Consider the following 15439-nt stretch of genomic DNA (forward strand, 5'->3'; position numbering starts at 1 on the left):
GTCCCCTTCCACACTTGGCCCATGCAGCCCTCTGGGGCCGGTGGCCCCACTTGGTGGACCCCCGGGACGCTCCCGGTGGTCCCGGTACATTACCGATATCACCCGAAACTTTTCCGGTGACCAAAACAGGACTTCCCATATATAAATCTTTACCTCCGGACCATTCCGGAACTCCTCGTGACGTCCGGGATCTCATCCGGGACTCCGAATAACATTCGGTAACCACGTACATACTTTCCCTATAACCCTAGCGTCATCGAACCTTAAGTGTGTAGACCCTACGGGTTCGGGAACCATGCAGACATGACCGAGACGACTCTCCGGTCAATAACTAACAGCGGGATCTGGATACCCATGTTGGCTCCCACATGTTCCACGATGATCTCATCGGATGAACCACGATGTCGGGGATTCAATCAATCATGTATTCAATTCCCTTTGTCCATCGGTATGTTACTTGCCCGAGATTCGATCGTCGGTATCCCGATACCTTGTTCAATCTCGTTACCGGCAAGTCTCTTTACTCGTTCCGTAACTCACATTATCCCGTGATCAACTCCTTGGTCACATTGTGCACATTATGATGATGTCCTACCGAGTGGGCCCAGAGATACCTCTCCGTTTACACGGAGTGACAAATCCCAGTCTCGATTCGTGCCAACCCAACAGACACTTTCGGAGATACCTGTAGTGCACCTTTATAGCCACCCAGTTACGTTGTGACGTTTGGTACACCCAAAGCATTCCTACGGTATCCGGGAGTTGCACAATCTCATGGTCTAAGGAAATGATACTTGACATTAGAAAAGCTCTGAGCAAACGAACTACACGATCTTGTGCTAGGCTTAGGATTGGGTCTTGTCCATCACATCATTCTCCTAATGATGTGATCCCGTTATCAACGACATCCAATGTCCATAGTCAGGAAACCGTAACCATCTATTGATCAACGAGCTAGTCAACTAGAGGCCTACTAGAGACATGGTGTTGTCTATGTATCCACACATGTATCTGAGTTTCCTATCAATATAATTCTAGCAAGGATAATAAACGATTATCATGAACAAGGAAATATAATAATAACCTATTTATTATTTCCTCTAGGGCATATTTCCAACAAAAATAGCTTACTAAGAAACTATAGTACCGGTTCATGGCACGAACCGGTACTAAAGGTGCCCGTGGGGCCCCAGCCTGACCACAGCGTGACGCAGCATCATTAGTACCGGTTCGTGACACGAACCGGTACAAAAGCTTGCTCACGAACTGAAGGAAATATGCCCTAGAGGCAATAGTAAAGTATTATATATTTCCTTATATCATGATAAATGTTTATTATTCATGCTAGAATTGTATTAACCGGAAAAATAATACATGTGTGAATACATAGACAAACAGAGTGTCACTAGTATGCCTCTACTTGACTAGCTCGTTAATCAAAGATGGTTATGTTTCCTAGCCATAGACATGAGTTGTCATTTGATTAACGGGATCACCTCATTAGGAGAATGACGTGATTGACATGACCCATTACGTTAGCTTAGCACCCGATCGTTTAGTATGTTGCTATTGCTTTCTTCATGACTTATACATGTTCCCATGACTATGAGATTATGCAACTCCCGTTTACCGGAGGAACACTTTGTGTGCTACCAAACGTCACAACGTAACTGGGTGATTATAAAGGTGCTCTACAGGTGTCTCCAAAGGTACTTGTTGGGTTGGCGTATTTCGAGATTAGGATTTGTCACTCCGATTGTCGGAGAGGTATCTCTGGGCCCACTCGGTAATGCACATCACTATAAGCCTTGCAAGCATTGTGACTAATGAGTTAGTTACGGGATGATGTATTACGGAACGAGTAAAGAGACTTGCCGGTAACGAGATTGAACTAGGTATCGAGATACCGACGATCGAATCTCGGGCAAGTAACATACCGATGACAAAGGGAACAACGTATGTTGTTATGCGGATTGACCGATAAAGATCTTCGTAGAATATGTGGGAGCCAATATGGGCATCCAGGTCCCGCTATTGGTTATTGACCGGAGAGGTGTCTCGGTCATGTCTACATAGTTCTCGAACCCGAAGGGTCCGCACGCTTAAAGTTACGATGACAGTTTTATTATGAGTTTATGTATGTTGATGTACCGAAGGAGTTCGGAGTCCCGGATGAGATCGGGGACATGACAAGGAGTCTCGAAATGGTCGAGACGTAAAGATCGATATATTGGACGACTATATTCGGACTTCGGAAAGGTTCCGAGTGATTCGGGTATTTTTCGGAGTACCGGAGAGTTACGGGAATTCGTATTGGGCCTTAATGGGCCACACGGGAAAGGAGAGATAGACCCCAAAGGGTGGCCGCACCCCTCCCCATGGGCTAGTCCGAATTGGACTAGGGAGGGGGGGGGGGGCGCCCCCTTCCTTCTTTCTCCTTCCCCCTTCCCTTCTCCTACTCCCACAAGGAAAGGAGGAGTCCTACTCCCGGTGGGAGTAGGACTCCCCCCCTTTGGCGCGCCTCTCCCTTGGCCGGCTGCCTCCTCCTTGCTCCTTTATATACGGGGGCAGGGGGCACCCCATAGACACAACAATTGATCCTTGAGATCTCTTAGCCGTGTGCGGTGCCCCCCTCCACCAAATTACACCTCGATAATACCGTTGCGGAGCTTAGGCGAAGCCCTGCGTCGGTGGAATATCATCATCGTCACCACGCCGTCGTGCTGACGAAACTCTCCCTCAACACTCGGCTGGATCGGAGTTCGAGGGACGTCATCGAGCTGAACGTGTGTAGAACTCGGAGGTGCCGTACGTTCGGTACTTGATCGGTCGGATCGTGAAGACGTACGACTACATCAACCGCGTTGTGATAACGCTTCCGCTGTCGGTCTACGAGGGTACGTGGACAACACTCTCCCCTCTCGTTGCTATGCATCACCATGATCTTGCGTGTGCGTAGGAATTTTTTTGAAATTACTACGTTCCCCAACACAAACCGGTACTAATGATCTCCGCCCGCCTAGCCGTTGGAACCGGCACTAATGGACACATTAATGCCGGCTCAAAATCAAACCGGCACTAATGTGCTTCACATTTGACCCTTTTTCTACTAGTGTGACTACCTCTGTGGATAGGTCGGCTCCCTAGGGTCTGAAACCCTTGGGTCCCCGAGCACTGGCTCTCTGGGTATCTGGGTCCCCGGAGTGGTGGCTCTGCTCCTGGGTGTGCCCGGGTCCCCAAGGTCCACATGTTGGCAACGATCACTTGGTGTTGGGTGTATAAATACCCACCCTTCTTCCACCTGCAACCCAAATCCTTGACTTGAGATTCTCCACCATTGCCAAACCCTCAAAAGGTTGATTGTTCTTCACCCCCCCACACACAAAAACTCCACAAAACTTTGAGGATTTGAAGAGAATCCCCCGATATAGACTTCCACCAAACCAATTCGTCGTCTTCATATATGTTATACACCAAATTTGATAATCTTGGAGATTTGAGACACCTAGGCCGTAGGAGTCAAGCCCCGAAAGCTTCCTATTATGTGGTTGATAGGTCTCCAATGTATATATAATTTATGAAGTATTCATGCTATATTTACATGAGTTCTACATGGTTTTTGTGCACTTCTATATTATTTTTACGGACTAAGATATTAATCTAGTGCCCAATGCCATTTCCTTTTTTTGTGTATATTTCTTTGTTTCATAGAAAAACCATACCAAACGAAGTCCAAACGCGATAAAAATTTACGATGATTTTTTATGGGAGGAAAAAGACCCACGAAAGTTCGGGAGGGAGCCAAAAGGTGCCCAGGGGGCACAAGCTCAAGGGGCGACACCCCTAGGGGCGCGCCATGTGAGCTTGTGGGGCCCTCGGGACCCCCCCTAGCGTGATTCCAATGCTGAAAAATCCTATATATTCACAAACCCCCGAAAGTTAACCTAGATGAGTTTTTCTGCCGTCGCAAGCCTCTGTTCAGAAGCGATCTCATCTGGGGCCCTGTTTCGGTGCCCTGCCGGAGGGGGGAAGCCATCACCAGAGGCCATCTTCAACATCCCCGTTGCCTCCATGACAGGGAGGGAGTAGTTCAGCCTCGAGGCTGAGGGTATGTACCAGTAGCTATGTGTTTTATCTCCGTCTCTCGTGGTCTTGATAGGACACGATCTTGATGTGCAATGAGCTTTGTTAATATAGTTGGATCATATGGTGTTCTTCCCCTCTATCTCTTTTGTGGTGAATTGAATCTTGCTCTTTGAGGTTTCTTTGTCATCGGATTTAATATTTTGGATTTGAGATCACTTTGATGCATGTCTCACTTGCGGATACTCATGGTGATGTTGGGGAATCTAGGTGACATTAGAGTTGATTTATGCGTATCATATGGTGTTGTCGTAGTACGATCTCTAGAACTATTCGTGACACTTTGGGGTGGTTCATAAGATCGATTGGAAACACAACTTTGAGGTGGTTTACTACCTACGTGATTCCATCCTACTTTCTCCGATAGGAATAGAGACTTTGGAGCGATTATTCACCGCACTTTGAGGGATTGTTATGTGATTCAGTTATGCTAATGATGTTGAGAGATCACACTAGTGAAAGTATTAACCCTAGGCCTTGTTTCCAAGCATTGCAATACCATTTGTGCTCACTTTTATCACTTGCTACCTTGTTGTTTCTATTATTTCAGATTACAAAAACCTATATTACTATCCATACTACACTTGTATCACCATCTCTTCGCCGAACTAGTTCACCTATAGAATGTACCATTGTATTGGGTGTGTTGCGGACACAAAAGATTTCTTGTATTTGATTGCAGGGTTGTTTGAGAGGGGCCATCTTCATCCTACACCTCCTATGGATTGATAAACCTTAGGTCATCCACTTGAGGGAAATTGTTGTTGTCCTATGAAACTCTGCGCTTGGAGGGGCCCAACGGGGTCTACAAGAATAGAGTTGCATAGTAGACAACAGTTGTGCACTACGAGAAGTTTGTAATGGTTCAGTGTCACCTTCAGGACCAACCATGATTTAGGATGATTCGTCGGGGGTGACTCGGAGGGAGACTAGTGTGAGATACTTGGTGGCGTTCGGGAGCTTTGGCTTTCACACTTCTCCAATGGATATTAGCACTCTCCAAAAGTGTGAACTTCGAGATACATTTGCGTCTCTGACTTCTATGGTTGATTTGTGTTCGCGCCTTTACTTGTGTTTTCTTGCTATCTAACTTGTTTCTCTTGCTTCCTAGTGGGTTAGCTTGCTTTCCATATAGGTTGTTCGCACCGTAGAGTGCATATATGGTGAACTTACTTTATTCGCACCTACCATAAAATTGGCAAGTTAAGCTAAAATTTTGTAGTCTCCTATTCACCCCCCCCCCTCTGGTCGACCTATTCAATCCCTTGAATGTGTACATTAACCCCGGCTCCACAACTTCACCAAGGGAAAGGACACCACTGTCGCTTGGACTGTGTATGTATAATATGAAGATTTTACCAGATATTCCAGTAGAATATATATGTGCATTGAAAGAAATTTCGTATGGCCAAAAGCACTGGATGCCATAGAATGCATCACATGTCGGTTAACCAGGTAAAACTAGCAGCATAACTATCTTGTTTCTTGCTAGCTTTACCAGGACAAAAAAAACACTCTTGTTGAAATTCACTTCCAATCCTGAGAGAAGTTCAAATAAACAAATAATTAACTTTATATTCTTAGCACTTTTCAAATCATCATTATTCCCTAAACATAAATGCGGGGTCATCTGGATATTTCAACATGTTAACACCATGGGAATTAAATCTTGAGCTAAATTCTAAATTAAACCATGTTCGTGTGCCTTTTTCATAAGTAGGTGTGATGTATCTATTGCAATATTAAACATAATAGGAGAAAGGGAGCCCACCCCCATCTCAAACCTTTTTTTGTTTCTAAAAAAGGTTTAGTCTAGTCATTTACCATCACATCTACTTTACCCCTCTGCAATTTGCATGACCCAATTAATGTGCTTAGTAGAAATCAGTTTTCCTCCATACTAAGTTTTAGAAATTTCTAGTTAATTTTGTGATATGCCTTATCAAAATATGTTATAAAAAAATTACATCATCTTTTTTCTATGAATTTCATGTAACACTTCATTTAAATCAGTGACACGACCAAGTATATGTCTACCTTTTATGGATGCATCATGTACTGGAGCAACTATTTATTAGCTACCATGATAGCTCTATTATTGATGACCTTAGTAAAAACCTTGAAAATAACATTGAGCAGACAAATGGGTCTATACTGCTGCAAAGTATTAGTTCCAGCACATTTAGGCAGTAATATAAGCAAGCCATAATTAAATCTAGTCAAATCTATTTTTTCATTATAAATCTCTAAACAAAGCAAGAAAATCACTTCGCACTGTATGCCGACATTTCTGCTAAAACTCTATTGTCAAACCATGAAGGCCAAAGACCAACTTATGTGTCATATAAAAAAAACTACAATCCTAATCTCTTCTAAAGTAACTTCTCTATCTAAAAATGTACTATCTAGATCATCCAATATAACTGGCATATCTCTATCTCCATATCTATAGTACTTAAAAAGAATGTATGGTTTCATCTTTCACTTTCTTCCCACCTTCCCTTCGTCCAACATCCGACTTTCCATCAATTTTTCCCGGTTTTCCATCCCTAATCTTTGGTAACTCAGTAAATACGAAAAAAATCCGGTATGTAAACAAACAAATATTAATCGATATCTTACCTTTGTTAAGCCAATAAAGCAGATCAATCACGGGCACATACCTATTTTGACAGTTTAAGAAATGATAGAAATTTTACACTTTATATAACCAAAACATTATTTTATTTTGTCTACTTGCTGTGCATCAACATTTACCCCATATGATCGTCTTATTTTGTTAAAAAATATTTGGTCCCCGTGGCACCGCATGGGCACATATATACCTAGTCAACATCAAGTGAAGTATTCAGCATATCAGCAAGTCCAAGTAAATTCTTATAAAAGTCAGTGGCAAATAAGAATGGATCTCTATCTCCATGTATCACCTCATTACAAGACGCCTAGATTGGTTTTCGGAGCAGTGCCCCATTTACTGTGGCCTAAGCAGGACTCGGCCATAACGCAACCAAAATACCCATTGACCCTATGGGATAATCAGGGAGATTGGGGTCGTCAAATAGCATGATCCAATGGCAATGAACGTCAAATCATTGAGATCAAAACTATGCCTAAGCAAAGAAGAAGAAGAAAACCAAGCGATTAAAACAACAATCGACAAATATAAGAAGACGTTCCAACTTTCTTGTGAATGGATGTAGATAGAAACGTTTTAGTATGTTTGTTCATTCATTATAGTCCATATATAGCTCACATTAAAATATTCAAAACACCTTATATCTATAAGCGGAGAGAGTATCACATATCCAGCCCATACGCATACAATTTCGCCAAGATCGCGAGCCATACAGTAACAAAAGAACCAAACGTCTAGGGAGATTTGGTAGAATCACTAATCAGAGGACAAGACCCCCTGGCAACGCATGGCACTAATCAAAGTTATAGGCCGTCGCTTAGCAGTCTCTCTACTCTCTTCCTACCCACCCAAACGTCCTCCATTTCTTTAAGCCCAGCGTACTCGGGATGCCCCTGCATATGTCGACACATCGTACTACATCATGAGAGGATTTGCTTTAACTAATTGTTTCCGCGGCCAGAGCCAGTTGTATGTGCTCAGTACCTTCCTGTTGTCACTTTGTCAGCATCAATCCAATCCAATCTAACCCAACCCAACCCAATGAATCTAAGCTGCTCGTTTAATTCTCGCGATCGGTGGTAGTAGCCAACAACTAACCGATCTAGCTGCCTGATGAACTTGTTCGTCCACCCAATTAACGCGCTACGAACAGATTCCCTGTCTGTCAGTCTGTCTGTCACATTGGTCTAGCCCCCATTACATGCATGCATGATTGGCTGCATCAATGCAGGAGCAATTTGACTATTCCAGGACGAGATACCCTCTGTTCCTGCAACCTCCTGCACACACAGGCTGACATATGCTTCCTGTTTAGATTCTTCGGTTTGTGGGTAGTAAACTAGTGACATATGCTTGCTGTTTAGATTCTCCGGTTTGCGAGTAAAGTAGGCTATTTGTGCGTGTTTCAACGGTCCTTGATTGGAATATTGTTGTTGAGCGTTACTGTTGATGTCGCCCACAGAGAACGTACCCTGCCCTTGGATTCTGGTATGGGCCGGGCGGGGTGCACGCACGTATGACATGTGAGACGATCCTCCTGACAAGTGCACCGACTAGCTGCTAGTACTACGTACGTGTTGATGCGAGACGGTGTGATGGTGATAAATTATATCACCTCGGCTGGGATTCCCACGATCAGTGCACATATTCCTGTTCGGCTTGTCTGAAAAGATGCCATGTGTTGCAATGCCCTCGTACATGATGGCCATTAATAACTGTAGTTTGCTTTTGGAACTATGTACTGTGTAGTTTTCTCCCTAATCATCATTTGGTTTAGCTTATCAGGCCTGATATGTACTCACAGCTACCATGACTAGCGTGGGTTTGTAGGGTCAGCAAATATATATGCAGTGTGTGTTTGTTTGTTTGTTTTGCGAATCATATACGCAGCACTAGTATACAAACCCAACCGGAGACTGTTCGGAAACCTTTCCGGACGGTTTTCCTTGCCATTCTTTTTGAGGTACCATCAGCTTGTTGTCGTGATGACCGTCGTGGTCGTTTCTTCCCTTGATGTTTAGATTCTAAACCCAACCGAGGACCTTTCTCCTTTCCGAACGGTTTTCCTTGCCATATGCCACCGGCGTCGGCGACGAGGCTTGACAGCCCACGTCCACTAGGTCATTATTGTCGTTGTGGGTGACTGTCGCCAGGACGAGTGCGGTATATCGCCTCCAGGGTGATCCACGCGTCGCTGTCCGACCCGAGTCGGCTATGTACCGAATCAGCGGGGCGTTGGCTTGCCTCCAGGGCATTTGCACAGAAGCTTTTGCTAAGAGCCTAAGACTACTCACAGTGAGGAGTAACTTCAATTACTAACATGCATATATTACTAGTCTATATTACTACCTTCATAGTGGGAGTAACATATATATATGGTGTCATGCAACACTTCACTTATTAGCTTGTAGATTCATCTTGTCTTGGTATGAGTAACTAGCTATGTTACTCAATTCATCTCTCTCCTTATTAAATCATTGTCACATAAGCAAATTTGTTGAGTTGGACCTTATGTTACTGCTGAAGTTACTCCCACTGTGGGTAGTCTAAACCTATGAGAGGATTAAGTAGCGAGGGGATTACCAGGTGATTTTGCCAGCGTTTTATTGGTCATTAGTTGGGGCGTGGGGCAACCCTGAAATTCGGAGGGGGTTTGATTAGTGGGGAAGGAATTTATGTAGATTACGTGGATACTTTGCATAGGTCTAGTACTTTTATTCCGCACATCATGGTTTTGTACGACTCGACTATGGACCCCTCCACCAACACCACCCCCATAATCGCCGGCCGTCTCCCGGTGCTTCCGGCGGAAGCTGCACGGGCCTCAAAGATCGCGTCCTACTAGAGAGTCGCTTCTTTACAAGATCTCGAGTTGGCAGAGATCGCCGTGATCTGGATTGCCCTCGGGGATGTTGATGCCTTGTGCCACTAACGTGGTGGCGACGTGGTTGTTACTAGGAGTCGGAAATGTTCAGATACCATCTGTCATGGATATTATCCTGACAATACTAGGGGTAGGTGAAAATAAGAGTGGGTTGTTAATTACCTTCTTCGATGAGGGCCTGAACCTATATAAATTCTTGTGCGTACTCTAGAAACCGTGTGGGTTGTTTGAGTTCATCGCCCACGGTGTTGTCTGAGTAACCGTCTGCAATTGAAAACCCCAATAAGCATGGTAATTAGCCTATTATTGATAATCCATGTAGTAATCAAATTGATATTTCTTATAAAACACACAAGATATTTCATATTTGTATAACGGCAACCAGGATTTCATTATCGAATTACATCAGATAGCTTCGGCACTTAGTCACGCCATTACACAACAGCACCAAGTTTCACATGCAACATCGAAAACCTTTGGAAAGTAGCATCATACACGGTAAATAGACAGATGAATCTCATTTGGGAAACTGCAGAAGCGGAAGGCAAATATTGAGCCTTCGGTGATGTTGAATGTCCTTGCAACTTTAGGCCAGTGGCTATGGATAATTGCCCGCCCAACCTTCGTCCTCTTCAGGAAGACTTTAATATTGTACCGTGAGTGTTGAATGAATACCTTCCTCACCTCTTGACCATGCAGGTGGTTTGAGAGGTAATCATGGGTGAAATGCTTTGAAAAGTACTGAAAACACATATATGCATAAATTGTTGTTATAAATTTTGAAATGGCGCAAGGGGTAAAAACAAGGTAAAAGAGTTAGTACCATCCTATAGTTGACTGATGTCTTCTTCATTGTGCAAAAATAGATTTTGTTGTTATTCGTCTCAAGTTTCTTCATCCTAACAATCTTTCTGAGTTTCTTGACCCCATATGCAAAATGGGTCGAATAGTGGGTCTAAGCCTCTGATAGCAGGACCTACATGTGCAAAACCAAATTGTAAGAAACCTAAATATTAGAATGATTCCTACAACGACACAATAATGTGCTATTAGCGAAAGAACCATGCATGAGCAAACCTTGATGGTAAACCGTAGTGTCTCCCATTGTTTCCCTGCAACACACATGAGGAAGACCTTGATCAAGTTAACTGAGAGTTGCCATACTATCAGTAGAATATGTATTGAGTACAGCCAAATTCGATTTATTTCACATGCATAACAATACAAAATTGTACCCACAGCAAATGAAAATCAAATTGCAGAATTGAACCAAATAGTTAAATGGACAGCAGGCAAAATGAACCAAAACAGTTAACTGAGCACGACATTGCAGAATAGAAACATGTACTAGAAGATAAGACAGTTAACAAAACAAAGAATGCTTGATAACAGTACTACGGAATGTAGCAATTGTTGGACCAAACTGTTAACAGGACATTACATTTCAGAGGACCAAACTGTTAACTGAACATCAGATTGCATATTAACATTACATAGGACAAATCACTAGAAGGCACTGGTGGTGGCCTCGAGAAAACAACACAAACTTTATTTTAAAGTAGACAACCGTGTGGCAGTGTCGACGATGGCCTCGAAGACGAGGTGCTCCTCCAAGATTTGGCAGTCGGCACGCATGGCAGTCATAGCGACCTCTTGCGTGCGTGCGGCCGCGATTTGCTTCTTCGCTGCTAGATGCTACTGAGCTCCACGTAATACTGCGTGCAAAATGGCTGTGGGCGGCGCTTAATTGGAGGAGGGGGACAGTGATTTTGGCGGAAGGTGTCGCGTCGTCGGTCGGGGCATGTGGGAAGGGGAAGAAGGAGGATGGTGTGGGTGGGGTGTGGATTACCTGACAATATCGACGAGGCCGCGCAGCAAGAAGAAGGGTCGGCGGCGAGGAGGCCGCGCAGCAAGAAGAAGGGTCACCTGCGAGGAGGCGGCACTGCAAGATCGCCGGCGAGGAGGCGGCGCTGCAAGAAGAAGGGTAGGCGGCAAGGAGACGGCGCTGCAAGAAGAAGGGTCGCCGGCGGGGAGCCTGAGCTGCCAGTAAGAAGCAGTGAAGGTGTGAACTTGGAAAGCAAGGAGGAACAATGGAAATGTGGCTTTTGGTGGGAGGGAGGGGGCGGAGAGATAGATATTTCCGCGGCGGCAGAAAAAATTCGCTCGGTGCCGTGAGAAACTGGCGCGCAAGTGTGGTTCAAGCGGGGGCGGTGGACTATAGACGACGAAGCTTTCTGCGTAAGCCAGACAAGACGGTGCGCCAAGATATTTTATACCGTATCCCACACGATTCTTTCTAGTAAACTGTTTGTGGTATACCTGATTTTTTCATTATATTTTGAAAAACAAAATGGTGTTACAGAGGGAAAGGATGGTGAAGTGTAGGCTAGAACATTTATGTACAGTGTGTTGGAAATATGCCCTAGAGGCAATAATAAATGGTTATTATTATATTTCCTTGTTCATGATAATTGTCTATTGTTCATGCTATAATTGTGTTATCCGGAAATCGTAATACATGTGTGAATACATAGACCACAACGTGTCCCTAGTAAGCCTCTAGTTGACTAGCTCGTTGATCAACAGATAGTCATGGTTTCCTGACTATGGACATTGGATGTCATTGATAACGGGATCACATCATTAGGAGAATGATGTGATGGACAAGACCCAATCCTAAGCATAGCACTAAAGATCGTGTAGTTCGTTTGCTAGAGCTTTTCCAATGTCAAGTATCATTTCCTTAGACCATGAGATCGTGCAACTCCCGGATACCGTAGGAGTGCTTTGGGTGTGCCAAACGTCGCAACGTAACTGGGTGACTATAAAGGTACACTACGGGTATCTCCGAAAGTGTCTGTTGAGTTGGCACGGATCGAGACTGGGATTTGTCACTCCGTATGACGGAGAGGTATCTCTGGGCCCACTCGGTAATGCATCATCATAATGAGCTCAATGTGACTAAGGAGTTAGCCACGGGATCATGCATTACGGTACGAGTAAAGTGACTTGCCGGTAACGAGATTGAACAAGGTATTGGGATACCGACGATCGAATCTCGGGCAAGTAACGTACCGATTGACAAAGGGAATTGTATACGGGATTGATTGAATCCTCGACATCGTGGTTCATCCGATGAGATCATCGTGGAGCATGTGGGAGCCAACATGGGTATCCAGATCCCGCTGTTGGTTATTGACCGGAGAGGCGTCTCGGTCATGTCTACATATCTCCCGAACCCGTAGGGTCTACACACTTAAGGTTCGGTGACGCTAGGGTTGTAGAGATATTAGTATGCGGAAACCCGAAAGTTGTTCGGAGTCCCGGATGAGATCCCGGACGTCACGAGGAGTTCCGGAATGGTCCGGAGGTGAAGAATTATATATAGGAAGTCCAGTTTCGGCCACCGGGAAAGTTTCGGGGGTTATCGGTATTGTACCTGGACCACCGGAAGGGTCCCGGGGGTCCACCGGGTGGGGCCACCTATCCCGGAGGGCCCCATGGGCAGAAGTGGGAGGGGAACCAGCCCCTAGTGGGCTGGGGCGCCCCCCTTGGGCCTCCCCCTGCGCCTAGGGTTGGAAACCCTAGGGGTGGGGGGCGCCCCACTTGCCTTGGGGGGCAAGCCACCCCCCTTGGCCGCCGCCCCCCCTCAGATGGGATCTCCAGGGGGCCGGCGCCCCCCCCAGGGCCCCTATAAATAGTGGGGGGAGGGAGGGCAGCAGGGCCACAGCCCTGGCGCCTCCCTCTCCCCCTGCAACACCTCTCCCTCCCGCTTGTGCTTGGCGAAGCCCTGCCGGGATCCCTGCTACTTCCACCACCACGCCGTCGTGCTGCTGGATCTCCATCAACCTCTCCTTCCCCCTTGCTGGATCAAGAAGGAGGAGACGTCGCTGCTCCGTACGTGTGTTGAACGCGGAGGTGCCGTCCGTTCGGCACTCGGTCATCGGTGATTTGGATCACGACGAGTACGACTCCATCAACCCCGTTCACTTGAACGCTTCCGCTCGCGATCTACAAGGGTATGTAGATGCACTCCTTTCCCCTCGTTGCTAGTATACTCCATAGATGGATCTTGGTGATGCGTAGAAAATTTTAAAATTCTGCTACGATCCCCAACACAGTGAACATGCAACTATATGAGTTTCGTGTTTAAATTTGGAATTATTCCGGATTCGTTTGGCATTTTCATGCATTAATTGAGTTTCTAGGTATTTAATGTGCATAATTCAAATTTGAACTACAAGCACATGCTCCAGTGCACCAAAGTTTGCTGGAAAATCACATGTGTGTCTTTGGGTGAATTTACAGGTCCCATGCAAGAAATGGGAATGAAATTCAAACATCTGGGCGTCGTGGCTCTACCGGGAACATTAAGAAACTTGGTTTTTAAATTCCTGGAAATTCAAAACTCGCCTGAAAATCATGAAACTTGGCATGGTGTCATTTCATGGCACAAATATGCTGTGGTAAAAAATTGGCCACATTTGGACAACTTTTTGGTATAAGCTTCTTGCAAACCGGAGCTTCTCTCGAGAAGACTTGTGGTTTCCGAGGGGGGACGTGTCACCTTTGTGTGCGAGACGATATACGCTGCCTCCCCCCTTGATTTTTTACAGAGGCAACATAGAACTATATAAGTGTCGTGTTCAAATTTGGAATTATTCCGGGTTCGTTTGGACTTTCTTATACATTATTTGAATTTTTGGTCATTTAATGTGCATAATTCAAATTTGAACTACAAGCACATGCTCCAATGCACCAAAGTTGGTTGAAAAATCACATGTGTGTCCTTGGGTGAATTTCTAGGTCCCATGCAAGAAATGGGAATGAAATTCAAACATCTGGGCGTCGTGGCATCATGAGCTAGGTCTATGCGTAGTTTCTATGCACGAGTAGAACACAAGTTGTTGTGGGCGTTGATTTTGTCAATTTACTTGCCGTTACTAGTCTTATCTTGATTCAGCGGCATCGTGGGATGAAGCGGCCCGGACCGACCTTACACGTACGCTTACGTGAGACAGGTTCCACCGACTGACATGCACTAGTTGCATAAGGTGGCTAGCGGGTGTCTGTCTCTCCCACTTTAGTCGGAACGGATTCGATGAAAAGGGTCCTTATGAAGGGTAAATAGAAATTGGCATATCACGTTGTGGTCTTACGTAGGTAAGAAACGTTCTTGCTAGAAACCTATAGAAGCCACGTAAAAACTTGCAACAACAATTAGAGGACGTCTAACTTGTTTTTGCAGCATGTGCCTTGTGATGTGATATGGCCAGAAGATGTGATGAATGACATATGTGATGTATGAGATTGATCATATTCTTGTAATAGGAATCACGACTTGCATGTCGATGAGTATGACAACCGGCAGGAGCCATAGGAGTTGTCTTTATTTTTTTGTATGACCTGCGTGTCATTGAATAACGCCATGTAAATTACTTTACTTTATTGCTAAACGCGTTAGCCATAGAAGTAGAAGTAATCATTGGCATGACAACTTCATGAAGACACAATGATGGAGATCATGGTGTCATGCCGGTGACGAAGATGATCATGGCGCCCCGAAGATGGAGATCAAAGGAGCAAAATGATAATGGCCATATCATGTCACTATTTGATTGCATGTGATGTTTATCATGTTTTGCATCTTATTTGCTTAGAACAACGGTAGTAAGTAAGATGATCCCTTATAATAATTTCAAGAAAGTGTTCCCCCTAACTATGCACCGTTGCGAAGGTTCGTTGTTTCGAAGCACCACGTGATGATCGGGTGTGAT

The sequence above is a fragment of the Triticum aestivum genome, chromosome 5D (genome assembly GCF_018294505.1).
Source record: "Triticum aestivum cultivar Chinese Spring chromosome 5D, IWGSC CS RefSeq v2.1, whole genome shotgun sequence".
In the NCBI taxonomy this organism is placed as follows: Eukaryota; Viridiplantae; Streptophyta; class Magnoliopsida; order Poales; family Poaceae; genus Triticum; species Triticum aestivum.